General features: G+C 45.0%; 1 protein-coding gene across 3 annotated transcripts in view; it reads right to left on the reverse strand.

Moving 5' to 3' along the window:
* NCK1 (NCK adaptor protein 1) overlaps positions 1–15717 on the reverse strand; it is a 171580-nt gene that overhangs the window by 37991 nt on the left and 117872 nt on the right. The gene's annotated exons all lie outside the window — the stretch shown is intronic.

The following is a 15717-nucleotide window of genomic DNA, read 5'->3' on the forward strand; positions in this document are numbered from 1 at the left end:
GGCCTTACTGCTTTGGGGGCACAGTTTCTGAGACAGAGGCTACTCAACAGCTTGCCTCACCTGGATGAAGGAATTGAAAATACATTCATTACATGCTTTGCACACAGCAAGCGCTCAGTGAATACGATGAACAATAATTAGTTCCGCCACTGATATTAAACTGGACAGACGTGATAACACCTCTACTTCTATTATGCTCCCCAAATACTGCGTGCAGTAGTCTGCAATCAATCAATCCTATTTATTTAGCCCCCACTGTGTTCAGAGCACTGTACTTAGTGCTTGGGAGAGTTCAACTCTCCCAACTTGTTGCCAACCTGTACTTCCCAAGCGCTTAGTACAGTGCTCTGCACACAGTAAGCGCTCAATAGATACGATTGATTGATTGACTGATTCAACAGAGTGAGCATGATCCCGGCCCTCCAGGAGCTTGCAATTTAGCAAGAGATACAAACTCTAAAGTAATTTACAGACTGGAGAAAGGAAAGGGAATTTGTACAGTTTTATTTATTTATTATGGTATTTATTAAGCGCTACGTGTCGATCACTGCTCTGAGTGCTTGGGTCTAGACAAGTTAACCAGTCCCTGTCCCCCATGGGGCTCACAGTTTAAGTAGGAGGGAAAACAAGTACTGGACCCCTGTTTTACAGTTGAGGACACCGAGGCACAGAGAAACTAAGGTCTCTCTACCTTAGTAGAGAGACATCCATAGCGTCAAAAGAGATAAGTGGAATTCTAGATCTATGCACATTATTGATAAAATAAATAGAATAATAAATGTGTACAAATATACACAAGGGCTGTAGGGCGGAGTGATCTGTGCAACCACATCTTGCTCAAGGTCACACAGCGGACCTGCATATATGTATGCATGTTTGTACATATTTATTACTCTATTTATTTTCCTTGTACATATCTATTCTATTTATTTTATTTTGTTAATTTGTTTGGTTTTATTCTCTGTCTCTCCCTTCTAGACTGTGAGCTCACTGATGGGTAAGGACCATCTCTATGTGTTGCCAACTTGTGCTTCCCGAGCGCTTAGTACAGTGCTCTGCACACAGTAAGCACTCAATAAATACGATTTACTGATTGATTGATTGACTGATTAGAACCCGGTCCTCTGACTCCCGGGCCCACGATCTTTCGACTTCCTTCCTCTCCCCCTCGTCGCCCTCTCCATCCCCCTCATCTTACCTCCTTCCCTTCCCCACAGCACCTGTAAATATGTGTATATGTTTGTACATATTTATTACTCTATTTATTTATCTATTCTATTTATTTTATTTTGTTAATTTGTTTTGTTTTGTTCTCTGCCTCCCCCTTCTAGACTGTGAGCCCACTGTTGGGTAGGGACCGTCTCTATGTGTTGCCAACTTGTGCTTCCCGAGCGCTTAGTACAGTGCTCTGCACACAGTAAGCGCTCGACAAATACGATTGATTGATTGATTGATTGATTAGAACCCGGTCCTCTGACTCCCTGGCCCACGATCTTTCGACTTCCTTCCTCTCCCCCTCTTCCCCCTCTCCATCCCCCACATCTTACCTCCTTCCCTTCCCCACAGCACCTGTATATATGTATATATGTTTGTACAAATTTCTTACTCTATTTATTTATTTTACTTGTACATATCTATTCTATTTATTTTATTTTGTTAGTATGTTTGGTTTTGTGCTCTGTCTCCCCCTTTCAGACTGTGAGCCCACTATTGGGTAGGGACTGTCTCTATATGTTGCCAACTTGTACTTCCCAAGCGCTTAGTACAGTGCTCTGCACACAGCAAGTGCTCAATAAATACGACTGATGATTGATGATGATGATGACTAGGCCCCGCTGCTTTCCTACATGTAGTCATAGTAAAATATGTGCACAGGCACTGCAAGAAGTTGTGACAACAACATGGTGGTTAAGTGGCCCAGAAGTACCAATGTGGCAGACATCATCATCATCAACATCAATGGTATTTATTGAGCGCTTACTGTGTGCAGAGCACTGTACTAAGCGCTTGGGAAGTACAAATTGGCAACATATAGAGACAGTCCCTACCCAACAGTGGGCTCACAGTCTAAAAGGGGGAGACAAAACCAAACATACTACAAAATAAAATAGAATAGATATGTACAAGTAAAATAAATAAATAAATAAATAGAGTAATGAATATGTACAAACATATGTACATATATACAGGTGCTGTATGTACAAACATATATCCATATATACAGGTGCTGTGGGGAAGGGAAAGAGGTAAGATGGGGGGGATGGAGAGGGGGACGAGGGGGAGAGGAAGGAAGGGGCTCAGTCTCAGACAGGAGAAATGATGTGGAGAGGGTAGACATGAAACTGGGGAAGCCTTCCTGGAAGAGATGGGATTTCAGCAGGGATTTGAAAACAGGGAGAGGCACCTGACTGTTGGCTCGGAGGTGGGTCTTTTAGACTGTGAGCCCACTGTTGGGTAGGGACTGTCTCTATATGTTGCCAATTTGTACTTCCCAAGCGCTTAGTACAGTGCTCTGCACATAGTAAGCGCTCAATAAATACGATTGATGATGATGATGATGATTTCCACACCGAGGAAACAGCGCGAGCGAGAGGTCGGTGACCGGAGAGGCCAGAACGAGTCACAGTCATTACGTTCGCTTGAGAAAACAAAGGATGTAAGATGCACGAAGCGGGAAAGTGAGGAAGTAGAAGGGGGAGAGCTGATTGAGAACCTCAACCGATGATCTGACGATCAGAGATGGGAATAAAATTCAGTGACTTTGACCGATTAGAAAAAATCGTCCTATAGAAACAAGATGAATGTAAATGAAATCCAAAGTAGTACAATTAGGGACAAAAAACAAGAGCCCCAACAGTGGGCTCACAGTCTAAAAACATACAGAGACAGTCCCTACCCAACAGTGGGCTCACAGTCTAAAAGGGGGAGACAGAGAACAAAACCAAACATACTAACAAAATAAAATAAATAGAATAGATATGTACAAGTAAAATAAAATAAATAAATAGAGTAATAAATATGTACAAGCATATATACATATATACAGGTGCTGTGGGGAAGGGAAGGAGGTAAGATGGGGGGATGGAGAAGGGGACGAGGGGGAGAGGAAGGAAGGGGCTCAGTCTGGGAAGGCTGTTGCCGAATTGTACTTTCCCAAGTGCTTAGCACAGTGCTCGGCACACAGTAAGCACTCAATAACTATGACTGAATGACTGAAGGACCCCTGCCCACTAGGAGCCTATGGTCTACAGGGGAAGACAGACACGAAAATCAATTACTGATGGAGAATTGATAAAGGAGAAAAATATTTACAGAAGTGCTGTGGGACTGGACTGACTATTCATTCATTCAGTCGTATTTACTGAGGGCTTACTATGTGCAGAGCACTGTGCAAAGCACATGGAAAGTACAACTCGGCAATAGAGACAATTCCTGCCCACACCAGGCTTACAGTCTAGAAGGGGGAAACAGGCATCAAACAAGTAAACAGGATCGATATAAATAAATATTATAATATTAATATTCTTTATAAAAAATATATAAATATTCCCCTTCTAGACTGTGAGCCCACTGTTGGGTAGGGACTGTCTCTATATGTTGCCAACTTGTACTTCCCAAGCGCTTAGTCCAGTGCTCTGCACACAGTAAGCGCTCAATAAATACGATTGATTGATTGATTGAAATAGAATTATAGATACATACACGTCAAAAAGAAACGGGCATTAATATAAATAAATAGAATTACAGATACGTACATATCTACACAAGTGCTGTGGGGCGGGGGCAGGGGGTAGAGCAAAGGGGGCGAGTCAGGGCGACGCGGAGGGGAGGGGGAGATGAGGAAAAGGGGGGCTCAGTCTGGGAAGACCTCTTGGAGGAGGTGAGCCTTCAGCAGAGAAGCAGCGTGGCTCAGTGGAAAGAGCCCGGGCTTTGGAGTCAGAAGTCATGGGTTCGAATCCCAGCTCCACCGCATGTCTGCTGTGTGACCTTGGGCAAGTCACTTAACTTCTCTGCGCCTCAGTTACCTCATCTGTAAAATGGGGATTAAGACTGTGAACCCCACGTGGGACAACCTGATCACTTTGTATCCCCCCCAGCGCTTAGAACAGTGCTTTGCACATAGTAAGTGCTTAACAAATGCCAATATTATTATTATTATTATTATTTTTGTTATTATTATTATTATTATTATTATTATTCAGCAGGGCTTTGAAGAGGGGAAGCGTGACTGGCGGATTTGAGGAGGGAGGATGTTCCAAGCCAGAGGTAGGACGTGGTCCAGGATTCGATGGCAGGATAGACGAGAACGAAGCACAGTCGACGCAGAGGGGAGGGTGGATAGAGGAGATAAGGGACTTAAGTCAGGGTGGACTTCTGGAGGAGGTGTGATTTTAGGAGTGATTTGATGGTGGGGAGAGTGGTGGACTATTTGTTATGAAAGGGGAGGGAGTTCCAGGCCAGAGGGAGGACAGGAGAAGCAGTATGGCCTAGAAGACAAGAGCACAGTCCCGGGAGTCAGAAGGATCTGGGTTCTAATCCCAATTCTGCCACTTGTCTGCTGCATGACTTGGGGCAAGTCACTTCACTTCTCTGGGTCTCATCTGTAAAATGGGGATAAAGAATAATAATGTTGGTATTTGTCAGGCACTTACTATGTGCCAAGCACTGTTCTAAGCGGTGGGGGAGATACAAGGCAATCAGGTTGTCATTCATTCATTCATTCAATCGTATTTATTGAGCGCTTACTGTGTGCACAGCACTGTACTAAGCGCTTGGGAAGTACAAGTTGGCAACATATAGACACGGTCCCTACCCAACAGCGGGCTTACAGTCTAGAAAGACGTAAGGCTCACAATCTTCATCCCCATTTTACAGATGAAGGAAGTGAGGCACAGATAAGTTAAGTGACTTGCCTAAGGTCACCCAGCTGACAAGCGGCAGAGCCGGAATTAGAACCCATGACCTCTGACTCCCAAGCCCAGGCTCTTTCCACTAAGCCATGCTACTTCTCAAGATAAGTGAGGCCCATAGATAATAATAATAATAATGATGGCATTTGTTAAGCACTATGTGCAAAGCACTGTTCATTCATTCAGTCGTATTTACTGAGTGCTTACTGTGTGCAGAGCACTGTACTAAGCGCTTGGGAAATACAAGTTGGCAACATATAGAGACGGTCCCTACCCAACAGCGGGCTCACAGTCTAGAAGACTGTTCTAAGCGCTGGGGGCATGCAAGGTGATCAGGTTGTCCCACGTGGGGCTCACGGTCTTAATCCCCATTTTACAGATGAGGGAACTGAGGCCCAGAGAAGTGAAGTGACTTGCCCCAAGTCACACAGCTGACAATTGGCGGAGCTGGGATTTGAACCCATGACCTCTGACTCCAAAGCCCGGGCTCTTTCCACTGAGCCACGCTGCTTCTGTGCGTCCCATGTGGGATGGGGGACTATGGCCAAACTGACTACTCTGTACCTACCCCGGCACTTAGAACAGTGCTTGACACATAGTAAGCGCTTAACAAATACCATCATCATCATCAGGTACGTAGAAAAGCAGCATGGTCTAGTGGAAAGAGCGCACATCTGGGACTCAGCGGACTGGGTTCGAATTCTATCTCCGCCACGTACCTGCTGTGTGACCTTGGGCAAGACACTTAACTATTATATTAACCTGCATATATGTATATATAAACCTGCATACATTATTATAATATATTATATTATTCTATAATATATAATATAATATATTATTATTATATAATATATTATTAACCTGTATATATTAACCTGCATATATGTATATATGCTTGTACATATTTATTACTCTATTTATTTATTTATTTTACTTGTGCATATCTATTCTATTTATTTTATTTTGTTAATACGTTTGGTTTTGTTCTCTGTCTCCCCCTTCTAGACTGTGAGCCCACTGTTGGGTAGGGACTGTCTCTATATGTTGCCAACTTGTACTTCCCAAGCGCTTAGTACAGTGCTCTGCACACGGTAAGCACTCAATAAATACGATTGATTGATTGACTAACTATAAAATGGGGATTAACTACCTCTTCTTCATTTACACTGTGAGCCCCATGTGGGACCTGATTACCTTGTATCTACCCCAGTGCTTTGTACAGCGCTGGGCACATAGTACGCACTTGAGAAGCAGCGTGGCTCAGCGGAAAGAGCCCGGGCTTTGGAGTCAGAGGTCGTGGGTTCGAATCTCGACTCTGCCACTTGTCTGCTGTGTGACCTTGGGCGAGTCACTTCACTTCTCTGAGCCTCGGTTACCTCATCTTTAAAATGGGGGTGAAGGCTGTGAGTCCCACGTGGGACAACTTGATCACCTTGTATCCCCCCCAGCACTTAGAACAGTGCTCTGCACATAGGAAGTGCTTAAAAAATGCCATCACCATTATTACTATTATTAGACACTAGCGCTTAGTACAGTGCCTGGCACAAAGTAAGAGCTTAACAAATACCATAATTATTTATTATTATTATTATTATTACCATTATTACTAGAAAAGAGGCTCTATGAGAACATGATATGGGGCCCTTTAGTCTAAGGAAGTTAAGGCTGATTTCCTTTCCCAACTATGATTTTGAGCATACACAATCAACCAGAAAAGCAGCCTAGGAGTCCCGGCTCCACCATTTGGCTGTGTCCTCTTGGGTGAGTCACTTTACTTCCCTGAGCATCAGTTAACTTATCTGTAAAATTGGGTTTGTTGTTTTTTTTTAATGGCATTTATTAAGCGCTTACTATGTGCAAAGCACTGTTCTAAGCTCTGGGGAGTTTACAAGGTGATCAGGTTGTCCCACGGGGGGCTCGCAGTCTTAATCCCCATTTTCCAGATGAGGGAACTGAGGCCCAGAGAAGTGAAGTGACTTGCCCAAAGTCACACAGCTGACAAGTGGCGGAGCCAGGATTTGAACCCATGACCTCTGACTCCAAAGCCCGGGCTCTTTCCACTGAGCCACGCTGCTTCCCCTTAATTTAAATTTGTTAAGAATTTGTTAAGAATAATAATTATTATTATGGTATTCATTAAGGGCTTACTACGTGCCAAGCACTGCTCTAAGCGCTGGGGTAGATACCGACACCAAGGCCCGTGCTCTAGCCACTTGTGGATTCTCCCTTCTAGACTGTGAGCCCACTGTTGGGTAGGGACCGTCTCTCTATGTTGCCAACTTGTACTTCCCAAGCGCTTAGTACAGTGCTCTGCATACAGTAAGCGCTCAATAAATATGATTGATTGATTAATTGATTGTGAGCCCCATAATAATAATAATAATAATCATGGCATTTGTTAAGCGCTTACTACGTGCAAAGCACTGTTCTAAGCGCTGGGGGATACAATGTGATCAAGTTGTCCCACGTAGGGCTCACAGTCTTAATCCCCATTTTTACAGATGAGGTACCTGAGGCTCAGAGAAATTAAGTGACTTGCCCAAGGTTACACAGCAGACTTGTGGCGGAGTCGGGATTCGAACCCACGACCTCTGACTCCAAAGCCCGGGCTCTTCCCACTGAGCCACGCTGCTTCATGAGAGGCCGGCACTGAGTCCAAGCTGATTAGATTGTATCTGCCCCAGTGCTTAGTATGGCGCTTGACACACTGTAAGGGCTAATCAAATACCATAAAAAAAAATTCCTTATACCATTATGGCTCCGCTGTGGTACAACCTGTTGGGTAAGCCTGGTTTTTCTTGGCTGTTTATCACACTTTGGGTCTCTTCTAGACTGCGAGCCCGCTGTTGGGACCGTCTCTATACGTTGCCAACTTGTACTTCCCAAGCGCTTAGCACAGTGCTCTGCACACCGTAAGCACTCAATAAATACGATTGAATGAATGAATTCTAGCCAGCTGGGGCTGCAGTTCTGGAGATCTTACGGATCAACTCCCAGGCCCATGGTCTATCCACTCAGCCCCGCTGCTTCTCTGCTATCGGGAGTGGATTAACGTGACGCAGGGAACGAACTGTGACTGCCGAAAGTTCACCGTTAACATCGGCTTACCGGCAACGGTGAACTTTGAACGGTTATAATTAGTTCTCTGAGCCACTCTAATGAGCTTCTGAGAGCTCACCTCCTCCAGGAGGCCTTCCCAGACTGAGCCCCTTCCTTCCTCTCCCCCTCGTCCCCCTCTCCATCCCCCCCAACTTACCTCCTTCCCTTCCCCACAGCACCTGTATAGATGTATATATGTTTGTACAGATTTATTACTCTATTTATTTATTTATTTTACTTGTACATATCTATTCTATTTATTTTATTCTGTTGGTATGTTTGGTTTTGTCCTCTGTCTCCCCCTTTTAGACTGTGAGCCCACTGTTGGGTAGGGACTGTATATGTTGCCAACTTGTACTTCCCAAGCGCTTAGTACAGTGCTCTGCAATCAATCAATCATATTTATTGAGCACTTACTGTGTGCAGAGCACTGTACTAAGAGCTTGGGAAGTACAAGTTGGCAACATAAACATAACATAAATATGTACAAATAAGATAGAGTAATAAATCCGTACAAACATATATACATATATACAGGTGCTGTGGGGAAGGGAAGGAGGTAAGGCGGGGGAATGGGGAGGGGGAGGAGGGGGAGAGGAAGGAGGGGGCTGGACACAGTCCCTGTCCCGCGTGGGGCTCACGGTCTCAATCCCCATTTTCCAGATGAGGTAACTGAGGCCCAGAGAAGTGACTTGCCCTGCACACAGTAAGCGCTCAATAAATACAACTGAAAAAATATGGCTAAATAATAATGGCATTTGTTAAGCGCTTACTATGTGCAAAGCACTGTTCTAAGCACTGGGAGGGGATACAATGTGATCAAGTTGTCCCACGTAGGGCTCACAGTCTTAATCCCCATTTTTACAGATGTGGTAACTGAGGCTCAGAGAAGTGACTTCATCATCAATCGTATTTATTTATTATTTATTGAGCACTTACTGTGTGCAGAGCACTGTACTAAGCGCTTGGGAAGTACAAGTTGGTAACACAGTGACTTGCCCAAGGTCACACAGCAGACTTGTGGTGGAGCCGGGATTCGAACCCACGACCTCTGATTCCAAACCCCGGGCTTTCCCCACTGAGCCACGCTGCTTCTTTTCCCTCTAAATGAGCTAAATGACTAAATGAACTTGCCCGAGGCCACACATCAGACATGTGGGGGAGTGGGGATTAGAACCCAGGTCAATCAATCAATCAATCGTATTTATTGAGTGCTTACTGTGTGCAGAGCACTGTACTAAGCGCTTGGGAAGTCCAAGTTGGCAACATCTAGAGCCGGTCCCTACCCAACAGTGGGCTCACCTCATCTGTAAAATGGGGATTAAGACCGTAAACCCCCTGTGGGACAACCTGATCACCTTGCAACCTCCCCAGCGCCTAGAACAGTGCTTGGCACACAGTAAGCGCTTAACCAATGCCATCGTAAGTGCTCAATAAATACAATTGATTGATTGATTGGAGAAGGACAATGAACTCCTCCCTGGGCTTGAAACGGGGCTGTCGCTTTTTTTCCATTTGTTTGCCACAGGCCTAGAATTTCACCCCACGTGATATAAAGCAAGCAGTATCTAAGTCCCTTATCCAGATTGTAAGTTTGTCATGAGCAGAAAACGTGTCTACCAAGTACTCAAAGTACCGAAATTGTCACTGCGTTAATCCAACCACTGCCTTGGTTACTGGATCGGCCTCCGTGCTGACCTCCCTGCCTCCTGTCTCTTCCCACTCTAGTCCTGCCTTCGTTTTGTTGCCCAGATGGGTTGCTACAAAAACGTTCATTCATTCATTCAATTCATTCAATCGTATTTATGGAGCGCTTACTGCGTGCAGAGCACTGGACTAAGCACTTGGGAAGTACAAGTTGGCAACATATAGTGACGGTCCCTACCCAATAGCGGGTGTTGTTTCTGTACTGCATTATTTCAGCTTTCATTCATTCATTCAATCGTATTTATTGAGCGCTTACTGTGTGCACAGCACTGGACTTAGCGCATGGGAAGTACAAGTTGGCAACACATAGTGACGGTCCCTACCCAATAGCGGGTGTTGTTTTTGCACTGCATTATTTCAGCTTTCATTCATTCATTCATGCAATTGTATTTATTGAGCGCCTACTGTGTGCAGAGCACTGGACTAAGCGCTTGGGAAGTACAAGTTGGCAACATATAGTGACGGTCCCTACCCAATAGCGGGTGTTGTTTCTGTACTGCGTTATTTCAGGTTTCATTCATTCAATCCTATTTATTGAGCACTTACTGTGTGCAGAGCACCGCACTAAGCGCTTGGGAAGTACAAGTTGGCAACATATAGTGACGGTCCCTACCCAATAGCGGGTGTTGTTTCTGTACTGCGTTATTTCAGGTTTCATTCATTCAATCCTATTTATTGAGCACTTACTGTGTGCAGAGCACCGCACTAAGCGCTTGGGAAGTACAAGTTGGCAACATATAGTGACGGTCCCTACCCAATAGCGGGTGTTGTTTCTGTACTGCATTAGTTCAGCTTTCTTTCATTCATTCATTCAATCATATTTATTGAGCACTTACTGTGTGCAGAGCACTGCACTAAGCGCTTGGGAAGTACAAGTTGGCAACATATAGTGACGGTCCCTACCTAATAGCGGGTGTTGTTTTTGGACTGCATTATTTCAGCTTTCATTCATTCATTCATGAACTTGTATTTATTGAGCGCTTACTGTGTGCAGAGCACCGCACTAAGCGCTTGGGAAGTACAAGTTGGCAACATATAGTGATGGTCCCTACCCAATAGCGGGTGTTGTTTCTGTACTGCATTAGTTCAGCTTTCTTTCATTCATTCATTCAATCATATTTATTGAGCACTTACTGTGTGCAGAGCACTGCACTAAGCGCTTGGGAAGTACAAGTTGGCAACATATAGTGACGGTCCCTACCTAATAGCGGGTGTTGTTTTTGGACTGCATTATTTCAGCTTTCATTCATTCATTCATTCAATCGTATTTATTGAGCGCTTACTGTGTGCAGAGCACTGGACTAAGCCCTTGGGAAGTACAAGTTGGTAACATATAGTGACGGTCCCTACCCAATAGCGGGTGTTGTTTCTGTACTGCGTTAGTTCAGCTTTCATTCATTCATTCAATCGTGTTTATTGAGCGCTTACTGTGTACAGAGCACTGGACTAAGCGCTTGGGAAGGACAAGTTGGTAACATATAGTGATGGTATCTCCCCACTCCTCAAGAACCTCCAGTGGTTGCCTATCAACCTCCGCATCAAACAAAAACTGCTTAGCATTGGCTTTAAAGCGCTCCACTTTCATTCATTCATGCAATTGTATTTATTGAGTGCTTACTGTGTACAGAGCACTGGACTAAGCGCTTGGGAAGTACAAGTTGGCAACATATAGTGACTGTCCCTACCCAATAGCGGGTGTTGTTTTTGCACTGCATTATTTCAGCTTTCATTCATTCATTCATGCAATTGTACTTATTGAGCGCTTACTGCGTGCAGAGCACTGCACTAAGTGCATGGGAAGTACAAGTTGGCAACATATACTGACGGTCCCTACCCAATAGCGGGTGTTGTTTCTGTACTGCATTAGTTCAGCTTTCATTCATTCATTCAATCGTATTTATTGAGCGCTTACTGTACACAGAGCACTGGACTAAGCGCTTGGGAAGGACAAGTTGGTAACATATAGTGAGGTATCTCCCCACTCCTCAAGAACCTCCAGTGGTTGCCTATCGACCTCCGCATCAAACAAAAACTGTTTATCATTGGCTTTAAAGCGCTCCACTTTTGGCCCTCCTACCTCACCTCGCTACTCCCCTACTCCATCATCATCATCATCAATCGTATTTATTGAGCGCTTACTATGTGCAGAGCACTGTACTAAGCCGGCAACGGTTCGCTCTTCTAATGCTCACCCTCTCACTGTACCTCGAACTTGTCTATCTCCCCGCCGACCTCTCGCCCACCTCCTGCCTCCCTCCCTCCTATCCAGTAGACAATGTGAGCCCGCTGTTGGGTAGGGACCGTCTCTCGATGTTGCCAACTTGTACTTCCCAAGTGCTTAGTACAGTGCTCTGCACACAGTAAGCGCTCAATAAATACGATTGATGATGAATGAATGAATGACTCTCCCCCTCTTCAAAGCCTTATTGAAAGCACATCTCCTCCATGACGCCTTCCCTAATCAATCAATCAATCGTATTTATTGAGCGCTTACTATGTGCAGAGCACTGTACTAAGCGCTTGGGAAGTACAAACTGGCAACATATAGAGACAGTCCCTAACCAACAGTGGGCTCACAGTCTAAAAGGGGGAGACAGAGAACAAAACCAAACATACTAACAAAATAAAATAAGACATGATATGAATCAAGCACTTAGTACAGTGCTCTGCACACAGTAAGCGCTCAAATAAATACGATTGACTAAGCCCTCTTTTCCTCATCTCCCATTCTCTTCTGTCACCCTGACTTGCGCCCTTTATTCATTCATTTAATCATATTTATTGAGCGCTTACTGTGTGCAGAGCACAGTACTAAGTGCTTGATTCATGTCTCCATGTTTTGTTTTGTCGTCTGTCTCCCCCTTCTAGACTGTGAGCCCACTGTTGGGTAGGGACCGTCTCTATATGTTGCCGACTTGTACTTCCCAAGCGCTTAGTACAGTGCTCTGCACACAGTAAGCGCTCAATAAATATGATTGACTAAGCCCTCTTTTCCTCATCTCCCATTCTCTTCTGTCACACTGACTTGCGCCCTTTATTCATTCATTCAATCATATTTATTGAGCGCTTACTGTGTGCAGAGCACAGTACTAAGTGCTTGATTCATGTCTCCATGTTTTGTTTTGTCGTCTTTCTCCCCCCCAGACTGTGAGCCCATTGTTGGGTAGGGACCGTCTCTATATGTTGCCGACTTGTACTTCCCAAGCGCTTAGTACAGTGCTCTGCACACAGTGAGCGCTCAATAAATACGACTGAATGAATGAATGAATTCATCCCTTATCCCAGCCCGCAGCACTTTATATACATGTCTTTATGTAAGAGAAGCAGCGGGGCTCAGTGGAAAGAGCACGGGCTTTGAAGTCAGAGGTCATGGGTTCAAATCCCGGCTCTGCCAATTGTCAGCTGTGTGACTGAGCAAGTCACTTAACTTCTGTGCCTCAGTTACCTCATCTGTAAAATGGGGATTAAGACTGTGAGCCCCACGAGGGACAACCTGATCACCCTGTAACCTTCCCCGGGCTTAGAACAGTGCTTTGCACACAGTAAGCGCTTAAGAAATGCCATCATTATTATTATTATTATTATGTCTGCAATTTTGTTTATTTATATTAATGTCTGTCTCCCCTTCTAGACTGTAAACTCGTAGGCAGGGAATGTGTCTGTTATATTGTTATACTGTACTCTTCCAAGTGCTTAGTACAGTGCTCTGCACACAGTAAGTGCTCAATAAATACAATCAACTGATTACTCTGCCAAGCACTTAGTACAGTGTTCCGCACAGTAGGCGCTCAGTAAATACAACTGATTGATATTTCACAAGCTTTTGGCATTTGGATCTATTTTCTTTGGACAGTTGGTATTCCCCGACCCCTCAGCCCCGGCGCATTTAAGTGTGTATTTGTAATTTATTTATATTACAGTGTCTTCCCCTCCAGAGATAGTAGGCGAGGAACCGGTCTCCCAACTCTGTCAAATTGTACTCTCCCAAGCACTAAGTACAGTGCTCCACACTCATTAAGCGCTCAATAAATACCAGTGATTGACTGACTGATTTTACCAGAGTCACCACCGTTAAGTGAGGCTTTCAGTAATCTCAACCTCCCCACCTCACCGGCCCCTCGGTTAATAATAATAATAATGACGATGGCATTTGTTAAGCGCTTACTATGTGCAGAGCACCGTTCTAAGCGCTGGGGGGGATACAAGGTGATCAATTTGTCCCACTTGGGGCTCACCATCTTCATCCCCATTTTACAGATGAGGTAACTGAGGCTTAGAAAAGTTAAGTGACTTACCCAAGGTCACACAGCAGACATGTGGTGGAGTCGGGATTCAAACCCATGACCTCTGACTCCAAAGCCCGTGCTCTTTCCACTGAGACACGCTGCTTCCCGGCTGACACGGGAAACCCAACGGCAGGGAGGCATCTTTTCTGTGTCCACTGGGAGCCGAGCAGGAGGAAGCGGTCTTTGATTCAAGCAGAAAAGACCCCCTTTGGACATCAGGAAGAGCCTCTGACTGTCCCGGAGATAATACGCTACGAGAGTCTCCCAGGAGAGTTTGCGGAATTTCCTCCCCTAAAGATTTTTCCGGAAAAGATGGGCCCCCATCCTTTGGGAGTGGTTTAAGATATTCAGCAACCTTAGGGACATGAACTGAATCTGAAGATCCCGCCAGGCCCAGCCTGGTCCCATTATAATAGAATGATTTTGTTCATTTATTATAAGAAGAAGCATGGCGAAATGGATAAAGCCCACGCCTGGGAGTTAGGAGGTCATGGGTTCTAATCCCGGCTCTGCCACTTGTCTGCTGTGAGACACTGGGCAAGTCACTTCACTTCTCTCTGTGCCTCAGTTACCTCATTTGTAAAATGAGGTCTTTTAATCAATCAATCAATCGTATTTATTGAGCGCTTACTATGTGCAGAGCACTGTACTAAGCGCTTGGGAAGTACAAATTGGCAACACACAGAGACAGTCCCTACCCAACAGTGGGCTCACGGTCTAAAAGGGGGAGACAGAGAACAAAACCAAACATACCAACAAAATAAAATAAATAGGATAGAAATGTACAAGTAAAATAAATAAATAAATAAATAAATAGAGTAATAAATGTGTGCAACCATATATACATATATACAGGTGCTGTGGGGAAGGGAAGGAGGTAAGATGGGGGGACGGAGAGGGGGACGAGGGGGAGAGGAAGGAAGGGGCTCAGTCTGGGAAGGCCTCCTGGAGGAGGTGAGCTCTCAGCAGGGCCTTGAAGGGAGGAAGAGAGCTAGCTTGGCGGAGGGGCAGAGGGAGGGCATTCCGGGCCCGGGGGATGACGTGGGCCGGGGGTCGATGAGCCCACTGTTGGGTAGGGACTGTCTCTATATGTTGCCAATTTGTACTTCCCAAGCGCTTAGTACAGTGCTCTGCACATAGTAAGTGCTCAATAAATACGACTGATGATGATGATGATTTGTAAAACGGAGATTGAAACTGAGCCCTGCGTGGGACAGGGACTACGTCCAACCTGATTTGCTTGCATCCACCCCAGCGCTTAGTACAGTGCCTGGCACATAAGTAGCCACTTAACAACCGCCATTATTATTTCACTTTCGGGAATCTTGGTCATGGTACCCACCACAATCTCTCCAACCGCTTTTTCTACTTAAAACCAGCCAGAAACGAGACATGGAAGTGCAGAGAACCAGAAAATCCCCAGCCCAAACTGGCAGCAAGGAGAACTTAGAAGCGTTCGCTAGAGTGGCATATTTTGACCGCTGACCCTAACTCGGGAAGTGAACGAGGAAAATGAGTCATCAGGTATGCCTCAGGCCAAATCTCTGTCGGTTCATTTGCTCGTTTTCCTAGTTTATGGAACTAAGCGGAAGGTTCCTGGAATCTATCGCCGGTCACTGTTTCCTTGGCTGATTCAGGCAGTTGAGCAGTTGTCAGGAACTGTTTTGCTTTTACTGAAACCTAAAGCGAAAAGCACGTGAAACCAAACCAAA

This window comes from Tachyglossus aculeatus, chromosome 1 (genome assembly GCF_015852505.1).
Source record: "Tachyglossus aculeatus isolate mTacAcu1 chromosome 1, mTacAcu1.pri, whole genome shotgun sequence".
NCBI lineage: Eukaryota > Metazoa > Chordata > Mammalia > Monotremata > Tachyglossidae > Tachyglossus > Tachyglossus aculeatus.